The sequence below is a fragment of the Suricata suricatta genome, chromosome 3 (genome assembly GCF_006229205.1).
Source record: "Suricata suricatta isolate VVHF042 chromosome 3, meerkat_22Aug2017_6uvM2_HiC, whole genome shotgun sequence".
NCBI classification, from domain to species: Eukaryota; Metazoa; Chordata; class Mammalia; order Carnivora; family Herpestidae; genus Suricata; species Suricata suricatta.
The window spans coordinates 90,581,136-90,593,707 of record NC_043702.1 but is presented as its reverse complement, the minus strand read 5'-3'; the positions used below and the strand labels follow the sequence as shown (position 1 = coordinate 90,593,707).

The window sequence follows — 12,572 nt, the reverse complement described above, 5'->3', positions numbered from 1 at the left end:
CTGAGCCGAAGCCGGATGCTTAACCGACTGGGCCACCCAGGAGCCCCAACAAAGGATTTTCGTGTTTAACTGTGGTGTATGGAAGGAAAGACTTGCTTGCTATGACTCAGAAGTCCAAAAGCAGTAAAAGATTGATAAATTTGACTTCATAAAAATAAGAAAATTTTGCAAGTCAAAAACCACTATGAGAAAAGTTAAACAACTAGGAGAAAATATTGTCAACATATATCACAGGCAAAAGGCTAGTAAAGAAATCTTAATAATTAAAAGAAAAAATACATACATATGTTTGAGAGACAAAGGATTAAAGACATGGTAGAAAAATGAGGATAGGACCTAAACAACTCACACACAATGTAAATATGATCCTTAAATTAAGGAGAGTACTTGAAGACACTTCATTCAACTTCTTCTAATGATGACTTATTTCTATAAATATCTCTGAAGGTCTATGAGGCTAGTGCTTTGAATACCTCCTTGATTGTGAAATAATTGATTCAGTTCATCTGACTAACTGGGGACTATCTCAGTCCATTCTTATTCTAGAATCTTTTCTATATGTCATGTTCAGTTAAAGAGGATGATTGGGCTTATTTGCTCACTTGGTAATTTCTTTAATTTGGGGGGAGTGAGCTTTCATAGATAAGAAATTAATGGTTTTTCTGCCCCATGCCAGTTTCCTATGCCAAATGTCCTACTTATTATAGTAATACCAACATTCTTTCAGTCACCTAGTTTTTAAAGTGTTTGGGTGATCTTTGACCAAACTTTCCCTTTTATTTCATCAATCATCTATAACCTGCCAAGATTTGCCTTCAAGGGTCTCCATTGCCTTCAAATTATTTTGTCTTTAAGCTTTGACACTGATTATCTCGGTAAATTGAAATTTTCCACAGAATGGAAAATTAATGAGATAATAGATGCGTGCTTTGTAAATATATAGCCACCTGCTCTTGATTTATTCCTCTTTAAAAATCTTTCCATTTTAAAATCTAATGTTTGTTTTTAAAGTCTTTCATAATTGAGCCAATATTTGTTTAGCCTTAATTTCTACATAGAAAGGAAGTAGTGTACTAATCAAGAAGTAAGAAGTAAGAGCTGTAGAATTTAAACTTAGCCTCTGATCTTGGGTCTGACATTCCACGGGTTAAGTCACTTCATCTGTCTGTACCTCTGACTTTTCAACTTGAAATAGGGATAATAATGTCCTCCTTTAGGTTTATTGTCATGAGGTCTAATTAAATTAATATTTGCACACTGTTTCCTACCTGGCATACTACATTTGCTACATTTTTCTGATATTGGTAGCAAATAAAAGTGTATTAACATTAACCTTAGGTGATCATTACTGAAACACTCAATATATGTTAGATATTTTTATAATGTAACTGTACATATGTATTAATTGGACAGGAAACACTTAAGTCATAAAGTAGTTGCACTTTGGGGGAGGAAATCTCTGGTTTAGCATATGTTAAAAATGCTAAATGGCATCTAAATGTAAGTAGTAAGACAGCTGGAGACTCCTTAGGACCGGACACGGGAAGAGCAGTCAAGGAGTGAACTTCATGCTTCACAAGATGAAAGGAGTCCATCCCATGAGGGACATAATCCCTTTGTGTTTATATTATCCACCTTTGCAATTTATCAGGACCATTGAGAGCAAACAAGCCAAGAAGTTAGGCCAGGGTAATTCTGGGCTATGTGTAAGTAATATATGATAGAAACTTATTATAGAATCTAATTAACTAGTTTATGCTGACTACTGTCCAGTTAACAGTATGACAGGCAGTCATTATGTCATTTCATTTCTGAGCTTTAGTTTTCTGAACTATAACAGAAGATGTGGACTAGATGAGAGTGCTCCTGAGGTTTATTGCTAGTGTAAGATTCTATTAGTTATTTCATAAATCAAAGAAACATTTTACTAAAGATATATAATACAAATAGAAGTGTCTTAACCAAGCCAAGACTCAAGATTTTTATACTTTCATTGTTTATTGACAATTATTGGAAATAAGTGTTTCTATTACAGGGTCTCTTCTGGCTACAAATGAAAAATAGATCACAGGAAATGAATTTCTTTTTCTGTTGCTATGGTTTCATTTTCAGTAAAAGTAGCAGAATCTTAAGAAAATCAGGAAATTTTCAGGGTTCAAATACCTAGGTCATCTTGTGGTCACCTGGACCATCACCATGTGTCTCTATCACAGAATACCACTTGGGAATGCTAGCTTACCCAGCACAAGGAGTGTTTTGGAGGGTAGAGAGAGGTGTAGAAACTACAATCTTTAGCATGTAATAGAGGAAAGAACCCTCCCTTAGCAGGATAATGTCTTCTGAATCTTATTTTTTTATACTTCAAAGTGAGGTATTTTTACTTCAAATTACAGTGTTTTCAAGAGGAAAATATAGGTTATAGCCTTATGATAGTCTTCCTTTTATAACATTGTAAGAAAATATATAACAATCCTAATAAATTTGTGGAATGTGTCAAATTCCATTTTAAAAAAGAAATTACAGTAGATTAAGACTTTATCTCAGAAAGAAAAAGGGAGCAAGTCTGCTGGAAAACGTTACACCAAAAAGTTTAAAGACAGTATAATGAATGTCCAAATAGCTTTCTGACTTTACCGATTCTTAGTATTTTTCCACATTTTCTTGCTCCTATCTGACTAAAGTATTTTTTATCACATCCCCAGATTGTAGTGTTGATAAAATTTTATCTCATATACTAACCATACAGTTGACTCCCTCTTCCCCTGCACCACAGTTTGTAAATATCCTTCATAGATTTGTGGAAAATCCAGAATCCAGTGGTGCCTGGGTGGCTTAGCCAGTTGAGTGTCTGACACTTGATTTCGGCTCAAGTCATGATCCCAAGGTTGTGGGATCAAGCCCTGCATTGGGCTCTGCCCTGGGCATGGAACCTGCTTAAGATTCTCTCTCTGCCCCATCCCCCGTGCTCTCTCTCTAAATAAAATTTTTTTTTAATATTTTTTAATCTTAAAAAGAAAATCCGGAATCCAATCAAATATAACACATTTGTTATCACATCCCTCTAGTCTTACATAATTTTGCTAAATTTTTTTTCATAATACTGATATGTTAAGAGTTCAAGCTAGCTATCTTGTAGAATGATCCACAGTATAAATTTGATTGTTTCCTCACAATTATATTCAGATGAAATATTTTCATAGGAATATTGCATAAGTGGTGGGGGGGGGGTTGTTTTGTTTTGTCCCCTACTGCATTTCATCAGGAGGCATACAGTGTTAGCTTGTCCTGTTATTGATGATGTTAAATTTGGTTATCTTGGTTAAGGTAAAGTCTGCAGGTTGTAAACACGCCTTTTCCTCTTTGTAATTAAAAGTTACCAGAAACTGAAGAATAACTTGCTCACTCTTTCATCCAATAGGATTTTGTCATGTATTCTTGATCCTTATCAGAATGTTACTACATTCCTTGTTGTAAAATACTGATTTTATATTTTTAAGAAAATCTTAACTTTCTAAAATATTACTTCTCCTACACTTGATCTTAGTCAAAAGGCCAAGAAGCGATAAAAATATTACTTCTCCTAAGATGTCCCTTGTTTATGGTAATCATTTGCTCTTCTTCTTTAGAATGTGTTAGGAAGTATGTAAGAGAATTAGGCTCAAATGTTGTTTTCACCTTTAAAGGTCAAGTACTTAAAAAGTCATGTAAGAGCTAAGGCAACAAAGTTAAGAAAGTTTATCAGGAATGTCAGTAATTAGATTTAGACAATTAAATTTTCTGTTATTAGTCCCATAGTTGCCCTAGTTCCTATAATTCCGTTGGGAATTAGGTTTTTACCTTCTAACTACCGTTAAACACCATGTTAGTAGAGTCTCTGTGCTTCAGCAGAGGATATTGAGCATTCTAAGAAGTCAGGATGAAACTTGAGCTGCAAGCAAAAAATTAAATTCATTAATTCATTTCTTTTGCTGAGGACTTCTTCTTGAAAGTTTCCTTTGTTACCTGGCCTTGTTTGCATGTTTTAAGCACATTTCCAAGATACTATAGGTAACCTTCCTAAATCTGTTTCACTATTTATTTGTGTTGAACACTTACAGGATACAGACAAAGTTGACTTACTAATTTATGGCAATAGTATCATTAATGGTAATTAATACTGTCATTTCCAAAAGAAACATTGAAGGTTCTCTGTCTAATTAGTTGTAGGTTGTTCCTAAATGAAAAGTTCATTATCCATCTATATCCTTCCCCTACAGAACCTACGTAATGGTAATAAACTATATAGTTTAGGGGCGCTTGGGTGGCAGTCAGTTAGCATCGTACTCTTGATCTCATGGTCTCACGGTTGGCGAGTTTGACCCTGCATCATGCTCTGCGCTGATGGTGCTGAATGTACTTGGGATTCTGTCTCTCCTCTCAGCCCCTCTTCATGTGTGTGCACTCGTTCTGTCTCTCTTTCAACAAGAATAAATATTTTTTTAACTATATAGTTTAAAATATTTTTAATTATGATTTTCACTAATTCAGGATTACCTCAATTTATGTCCTAAAAATTTTCAAAGCTCAAAGACAGAATCATTTGAAACATTATCATCCATATTTACAAATGGATTTATCCTGATCTTTCTGACTAGTAAGAACTACTCATTTTAATATTTTAGCCACAGTGAAAGTGGGTTCCTTCATTATTCTGCAATTTAGTTTGTCCATCTGTTTCATAATAGGAGCCTTTATTATGGATTTTAAGAAAAGCTGCCTTGAATGTATGTTTCTCATAAGTAACAAAAATTTTATCTGAGAAAAAATTATTTGTACCCTTTGATAAAAGCAGTAACCATTTATAGAAAAGTCAGGAACTTGGATATTTGTTTTGGGGAGCTGGCTATTACTTGATTTTTACTTCTTTCACATGTCAGCATACCAAAAAGTAAAGGGCATGGTAAAGGATTGTGCACTTGGGAAATAGGTATTTTGAGGAACTTTAAGTAAATTAACATGAAACTTCTCAGTGAAGAATCACTGATATTAGCTGCTTTTATCGCCTTTGTTGTTTGAATAGTCAGGGAAGATTTTGTGGACTTAAATCTATTATTAAGTCTATTTATAGGGCTGAAATAGAGCCTGTTTTTGAAAAAGGCAATAACATTTTCAAGTTAAAAAGTCGATGACTTTTATTTTGCTGTTTGCTAAGCTGATATATAGTGCACTGCTGATCTCTTAGGCTGTAGGGCATACCAACGCTTGAAGGTTTTAACCTTCTGGTGGCAGAGAAAAGGGGTATGTCTGGTTATTGGTATGCAGTTTTTCTTCCAATAGTATAGGTAATAAGCCTTGTCTGATAGATTCCTTACAAGATTCCTGTATGCTTAACAGAAAGAATGATCTTTGTTTCATAGGATGGGAAACAGGCATGTGCTTTACCCAGCTATCACAGAACGGAAATCAGTGGTTAGAATTTTAAAAACACACTTGTCTGCTTATTTGATGTTTTACCCAGCAGACACAATTGCTTTTATGTTTTCATCATTTTATTTTGTGGGTCTGCTCCTAGTTATTGAATGTTGAGGTTGTTGTTGGGGGGTTTTTTGGGTTTTTTTTTTTCCTATTGATTCCTTTTCTTGTAAGTCCGCCACTTGAGCTCATTTAGACAGCAAGCATCTGACACAAGGCAGGATTGTTCTCTGATCTCCTTTCTTTGCTGTCTCCATCTGTTGGTGTGAAGAAGTAATGCTCTTGCCAGAATAAGCCAGCTCATTTCAATTTTAGCAAAAACAAATGAACAAATAAGGAATTATGCTCTTAATGCATTTTCTTTCTTTGTGACAATTAAGTCAGTTTGAAGATGCAAAACCATCATGGGATGTCAGCTTTTGTAAGCAGATTGTCTTTGTATTTTATACACTTTGCGTTAGTGATACTAAAAGTGTCAGTTATTAAAAGGCTGATATGTTAACTATAAATAGATTCTTTACATTTTGTTTTTAGGGAAACAGAAATAGAATTATCTAAACTCTTTTCATCTGTGAGGTCAGGAATCTGCAAAAAATTTTCAGAGCGAGAAATCTCAAAAATCCTGACAGTCTTTGCACATTCACAGTTTCATGGGCTTTTGCATCATTGCTTCTGAATTGCTAATGAAGAGCTCAATATAGCTTCTGATGCATTTCAGATACTCTGGGTGGTGACTGGCTAGAATGTTACTGACATCACAACATACAGCTGTTGACTTTCTATTGTCTCTGAGTCCTCGGCAAGTGCTTTAGACTGCTCTAGCAGCGCTCTCCCAATGCCTGGCTAATCAGCTGGCTGTGTGTGCAGTGAGCGCTGTAGAAGAGCAATGCAGAGCATCAGTTTACAGATACTATGGAAAGTGCATCTTCATTCACTCTGTATGATGAAGCAAACACCTATACAATGAAGGTATGTATTTGCTAAATATATATGAAAGGTAATCAAATATATGAAGAATTTTTCATGGTCACTTAGTAACATAATTTTGCTAAGGGGCATGTTTGGTAAAATCCTTACCGTGTCCACAGTGAGAGCATGTTTTAAAATGACCTTTGTTTAGTTTTGCAAAGATGTATTTTTGTAGGTTGATAGAATGAGTAATAGAAATCATTTACTTCTTAGCTGTGGTAAAAGTTTCTCCTCCTCCACCCCCAATATTTGTGATAACTCCTTGTACTATATTGATCGAATAGTTTACTTGTGTGCTTCTTGTTATTAGTGTATAGAAGAACAAATGTCAGTTGGAGAAATGATTTCTCTTTCAGGTTCATCTTAAATAGGCATGCTGTATGGCTTGTTGAATCTTAACAATTTCATTGTGGAACAAATGCAGTATAGAAGAGACTCCCTTGGATCTTAAGAAACTTAAGAACCTTAACTTTCAGAGCTGATGTTAATTTTTTGTACCCTTTTTGGAGGGAAGAGGTAGAATCATTTTTAAAGTGCTAATAACAGCAAAACCTAGATCTGTCATTGCTGTGATGAGCATAATCCTACCACATCACAAAAGAGCAAATGCTAATGAAACTGTAATTTTTAAGAGCGATCTTATTTTTCATCATACCATCTAATAAAAGATTTTGACATTTACCTTGGCATTTTATGACTCTTCAAAATAGGATCTTATCATGTAGGTGATACCGAGTAAAATATGTCTATTAGTGTGTAAACCTGGCACATTTGAAATGTTTTTGAGAGTTTTGCTTGCTTTCAACCTGGGATTAACCAGATTTTACCAGTATATGGATGGAATTGCTGTGATATTTTCAGCACCCCCACAGTATAAAACAATTATTGTGATCTTGAGAAGTAATTCTTCTCTTTTAAGAGGAAACAGAAGGAAAATCACTGAGTGGCTTATTATCTAGTGTTGAATATCATTACTTCTCTTTCTTTTGTTTCTTTCTCATTCCCAACTGTGTCAGTAATTAGGATGTTGAAAATATTAATAGCTATTATTAAAATTAGGGTCTTTTATCAGATACATTATTTCAACCTGATGTCAGGAGAATTTCATCATTTCTCTTTTAAGCTTCAGGGTTTCTTTTAAGTTTTATGTTGAAAAGTAGAAAAGAAAAAAAACTGAAAAGCACATACTGTGAATTCTTGCCTACTACTGCTTTTATCCATCTTTTGTCACATTCTACTTTTCTTTTTATATCTTACCTCTTTATTATTTTTTTCTTTAGGTTTCTGGTCGCATCTCTCTGCCTCCCTCTGCCTCCCCACCCGTGTAAGTGTGTGTGTGTGTGTGTGTGTGTGTGTGTGTTTGCTTGCATGCACACTTGACTGTTTGTCTCTTCTTCTCTGTCTCTTATCTCTTCCTCTTTCCTACCCCCAGCCAGTTGGTCTTTTCTACTTTGTCTCCATCTCTTACTGTTTCTGTCCATCTCTGTCTGGTGTTTCAGGGTCTCTCTCCCTCTTTGAATCCGTCAGGCCCTCTGCTTCTCTTTCCTTTTCCATTCATTTGACTCTCCCTTTCCCTGGTATCTCCCTCTCTGTTTTTGTCTCCTTCTCCCTGTCTAGCTGTCTCTGTATTTCCCTCTCTGTCTTTCTCTATCCCTTCTGTTCTGTTGGTGTTTCTGTCTTTCCCTCTCCCTTTGTCTCTGGTTCTCAGTGTGCCCCTTCCTCTATCTTTCTGTCTATCCTCTCCCCTACCCCGTCCTTCTTTCTCTCTTACCTTCCTTTTACTCTTCTGTGCCTTTCCTTCTCGCTGCCTCTCTGACCCTATTTTGTGTCTCTTCCTGTCTCCCTGACTGACCCTCTCTCTGTCTTTCTGCCTCCCTCTCCCTTTTCTCTCCACATTTTGTTCACTTTTCCACCCTACCCTCAGGTCTTTCTGTCTTTCCTGCCCAAGCTTTCCTCATACACGTACACTTAAAATTTTCATTGTCATACAGTTTTCTAGTTTTCAGTGGAACCAGATCTGCACTCGACTTAATTTTTTTTTGTTGTTAATTCATAGCAGTTACTAGTTACAATTTAATTAATGTGAATTTAGCTCTGTGCTTTCTAAAAGATATTAATGGGTAAATAATTAAATATATTTTAAATAGATTTTACCATTTGCTGAATTTTTTTAATTTTTAGAAACATATTTTAGGCCTTATAAGTAGATTGAAATGCTCAGATATTAAAATTCTCATTTGAAATGTCTTCCAAAGATACACATTTACATTGTCAATGGGAATTCTTTTTCTCTTAAATGATTTTCCTTTTAATTTTTCAAGACTTTTGGAAAGCAGATTTACAATTTTTACTTTTCAAGATAAGGCAATATCTCACTTCACAGTTGTGTTTCAGGTTATGATAAACTTGTATTTCTTTATACCTATGTGGCTTTTTATACCATTCTTCATTTTCCAAATGTGTTAAGTTGGACATATGTTGGGATTTTTTTCTTTCATTTTTAACTTTGTACTTTGAAATAATTGTAGATTAATAGGAAGTAGCTCAAATAGGAAAGAGAGGTCACGTGTGTGTTGTTTTCAAAATTTTTTAGTGTTTATTTATTTGGGGGAGTGGGTAAGGGGCAGAGAAAGAGAGAGATACAGAATCCAAAGCAGGCTTGAGGCTCTGGGCTGTCAGCACAGGGCCAGATGCGGGGCTCGAATTCATGAACCACGAGATCATGACCTGAGCCAAAGTCAGACGCTCAGCTGACTGAGCCACCCAGGCGCCCTGTCCCATGTGTGTTTTTAAAGATTTAATGTTTTCTTCAATTTTTTGTATTTCATATCTCAGTTATTTAAAATAATCTGGGAGGTGGGACACCTAGGTGACTCAGTTGGTTAAGCATCTGACTTTGACCTCTGTCATGATCTCGCTGTTCCTGAGTCCAAGCCCCTTGTTGAGCTCTTTGCGGATGACTCAGAGCCTGGAGCCTATTTCAGATTCTATATCTCCCTCCTTCTCTCTCTCTCTCTGCCCCTCCCCCGCTCACTCTCTCTCTCAAAAATAAACATTTTTAAAAATTTTAAATATTCTGGAGGCACCTGGGTGACTCAGTCTGTTAAGTTTCTGACTTCAGCTCAGGTCATGAGCTCATTGTTTGTGGGTTCAGGCTTTGCATCAAGCTCTGTGCTCACCACTCAGAGCCTGGAGCCTGCTTTGGATTCTGTGTCTCCCTCTCTCTCTCTCCCCCTCCCCCACTCCTGCTCTGTCTCTCTCTGTCTCTCAAAAAAAATAAACATTAAAAAAATTTTTTAATACTCTGAAGAACAGAACAGATCTTCACTTAACGTTTACCTAAGTTGAAATAGTCACAAACCTAGCAACTGTCATCATATTGTTTTTACTTTATTTTGTAAAGCAGATTAAAACAGCAATTTGATGAAGGCATTGTATATATGATTTTGTGACGTAGCATAGAACTATCAGGGAAGAAAATTAAATTCACAGGTAACAAATTATATATGTTTAAGAAGCAAAGAAAGAAGGGCACCTGGGTTGCTCAGTCAGTTGAGTGTCTGACTTCGGCTCAGGTCATGATCTAGCAGTTTGTGGGCCCTGCGTCGGGCTCTGTGCTGACAGCTAAGAGCCTGGAGCCTGCTTCGGATTCTGTGTCTCCCTTTCTCTCTACCCCTCTCCTGCTTATACTCTGTTTCTGTCTCTGAAAATAAAATAAAGATATTTTTTAAAAAATTATCAAAAGAAGCAAAAAAGATAGGTACCATGAAAATCTTTTCAGAGCAGAGTTAAAGTCATTTTCATATATATCCCTCATCTGAAATTATGTTGCTCTTGTTTTTTCTACATTCTTTTTATTCCTGCCCTACTGTATAATCAGACTCCTGGTCCTGTGGGGTATGGAGTGCTGGTGAAATAGGACCCAAAAGTCATTGTCTCTGTAAACCTTCTCATTACACCTTTCTGGCCGACATTTTTTCTGATTGATACAGATCATCTTTAATGGATTTAATACAGTGATTTTTAATTTTTCAGACTAAGTTCCTCTAAGCCACAGAGTTCCACAGATGTGCTTTACTAACTAGAGGAAAGCATGAAGCCCAATTAATCTATCTTGATCTAGCCTCATCTTCTCACTTGACCAGAGCAGGTTTGGGAAGGGCAATTTTGTGTGTGTGTGTGTGTGTGTGTGTGTGTGTGCGCGCGCGCGCGCGCGCGCACACGCGCGTGCACATTCGCATATTATACATATTTCATACTTTATGTACAACATGCGTATAAAAATGTTACACGTAAAATACAAGAGTCGCTAACTAGAATTCAGAATGTATATGCTTCTGAGAACCAAGAAACCCTGAAAACCACAAGCAAAAATGTCTGTGAACCTACACATGTATGATTGCTGTATTTCTGCAGAAAAGATCCTTAGGTTTAATGGGATTTTTCAGTAGGATCCTTTCATGGTTAAAAATAATTAAGAATTGCTGTTTTATGGTATCTATAAATCTACTCAACCTACTATGTGGATTTATCTCTTTTTCCCTTTATTTTCAAATGCTCCTCTAACTGTAGGCACTTCTACAAAATAAACGTACGTAGATTTTTAAAGTAATTTGAACATATGCAGTGACTGATTCCCGAGCATACCTGATGCCAGACTGTAATATGGGATCACCAGAGAGACAGTTTCTTTTCTTATGTAGGAAATGAACACCAGAATAATTGAGGACTGCATGCCCCCACTGAGCTTCTAATGAGACAGTTGTTAAAAAAGCAAGAAATGTATTAAGAAATAATAACTACTAAAACAATTCAACGTGGTAGACATAGCTAGGAAATAATGAAAGAAAGACATTACAAAATCAGATCTGAAATTTATTAGGCTCTGACTGAGTTTCTTCACTTTGTGCAAAGCCATAGGCATTTGAACCAGCTAAATTGGACAGAACCTTAGGTGTTTTACAGAGAAGTTGTATCTGCTCATTCTACCAGTTCAGTGCATAGTGTTGGATCCTGGAGACCCTGAATGTCTCAGCAGTGTTCACTCAGACCTCGTAGCAGCACCTTCAAGCTGTAAAAGTATTTCCACTTTGTTGTACACATCCTTTTGTAGAGTATGAAGGTGGATGAGGGCAGCTGAAAGACAACACCTGTTCTACCTCAAGCTGTTTTTAAGCTATTTTTACTGACCATGAATGCTCTTTGACCGAAAGAAGAAATAAAAAATTTCTGAGCTTCCCTCCGCCACCCCCCGCCCCAACATAACCCATAGGTGCTTTCTTGAAAGAGGTTTGTGATCCTTTGTTAGAAGGAATGTGGTTGGCAATTCAAGAAATGAAGGGTGGCACATTAGTGGTTATAAAACAGAATGTCTGCCAATTGTAACCTAAATTAAAATCCTATAAAGGAAACAGATTTTTGTCATAAGAAAGAAATGGGTTATGTTAGACCTACTGATTCAAATCCTAGAGAGAAAAGAAGTTTCACATGTTAACAAAATACATTAAGCCATCAAAGAACCTTTGGGTGGATTAGAAAAATGTGCCAGAAGCCCAGTGTGTATTTTACTATGACTCTTTGATGACAGAGCTTAATACTTTTAAGGTCTTCAAAGAATTTTCATTGTGATTCTGTGATAAGAATGAAATGCTAGTCATGGATAAAAAAGCAATGGAGGTAAGTTAGTTATATTAGTGATACGGGTGGGGGGGAATCAAGTAAAATAGCATTCTGAAGGAGTAAAGGGAACATTGCTTCAGAGTTTAGCTACAATATCACAAAGACTAAAGGTTTCTTACAGGATAGTGTAGCCCTTGCCACAGTCTGTGGTGTAAAGTATATACCTTATCGGTGATGGCGATAGGAATGGCTGAATAAAGAAACTGGCCTTATGCTCATGATGATGTTCAGTTCTATTCATGAACTATAAACTACAGATATGCTATGAACCCAGCACAAAAAAAGTTAGTAAAGAATGTAATAAATAGGACTAGACACTACAAAAGGTTGTAATTGCAGTGAGTTAGGCCTGACTTCACAGGTTAAGGGCACAGTCCCCCACATTTCTCTTCTCACTTCAGACACCAGGCCACTCTCACTTGTGACCAGCTGGCTAAAATTTGAAGGTTCCTATTACCCACTCAGGATTGATA

The 12,572-nt window shown here is 36.2% G+C and overlaps 1 protein-coding gene across 10 annotated transcripts in view; it reads left to right on the top strand.

The window, feature by feature from the left end:
* R3HDM1 (R3H domain containing 1) overlaps positions 1–12,572 on the top strand; it is a 201,029-nt gene that overhangs the window by 44,671 nt on the left and 143,786 nt on the right. The window contains exon 1 of one of the 10 annotated variants that reach the window (XM_029934652.1): positions 6,260–6,420. The exons of the other annotated variants lie outside the window; for them this stretch is intronic. The gene's annotated coding sequence lies outside the window, so the exon portion shown is untranslated. Of the gene's footprint in view, positions 1–6,259; positions 6,421–12,572 lie in introns of those variants that run through there. 10 annotated transcript variants of the gene reach the window in all.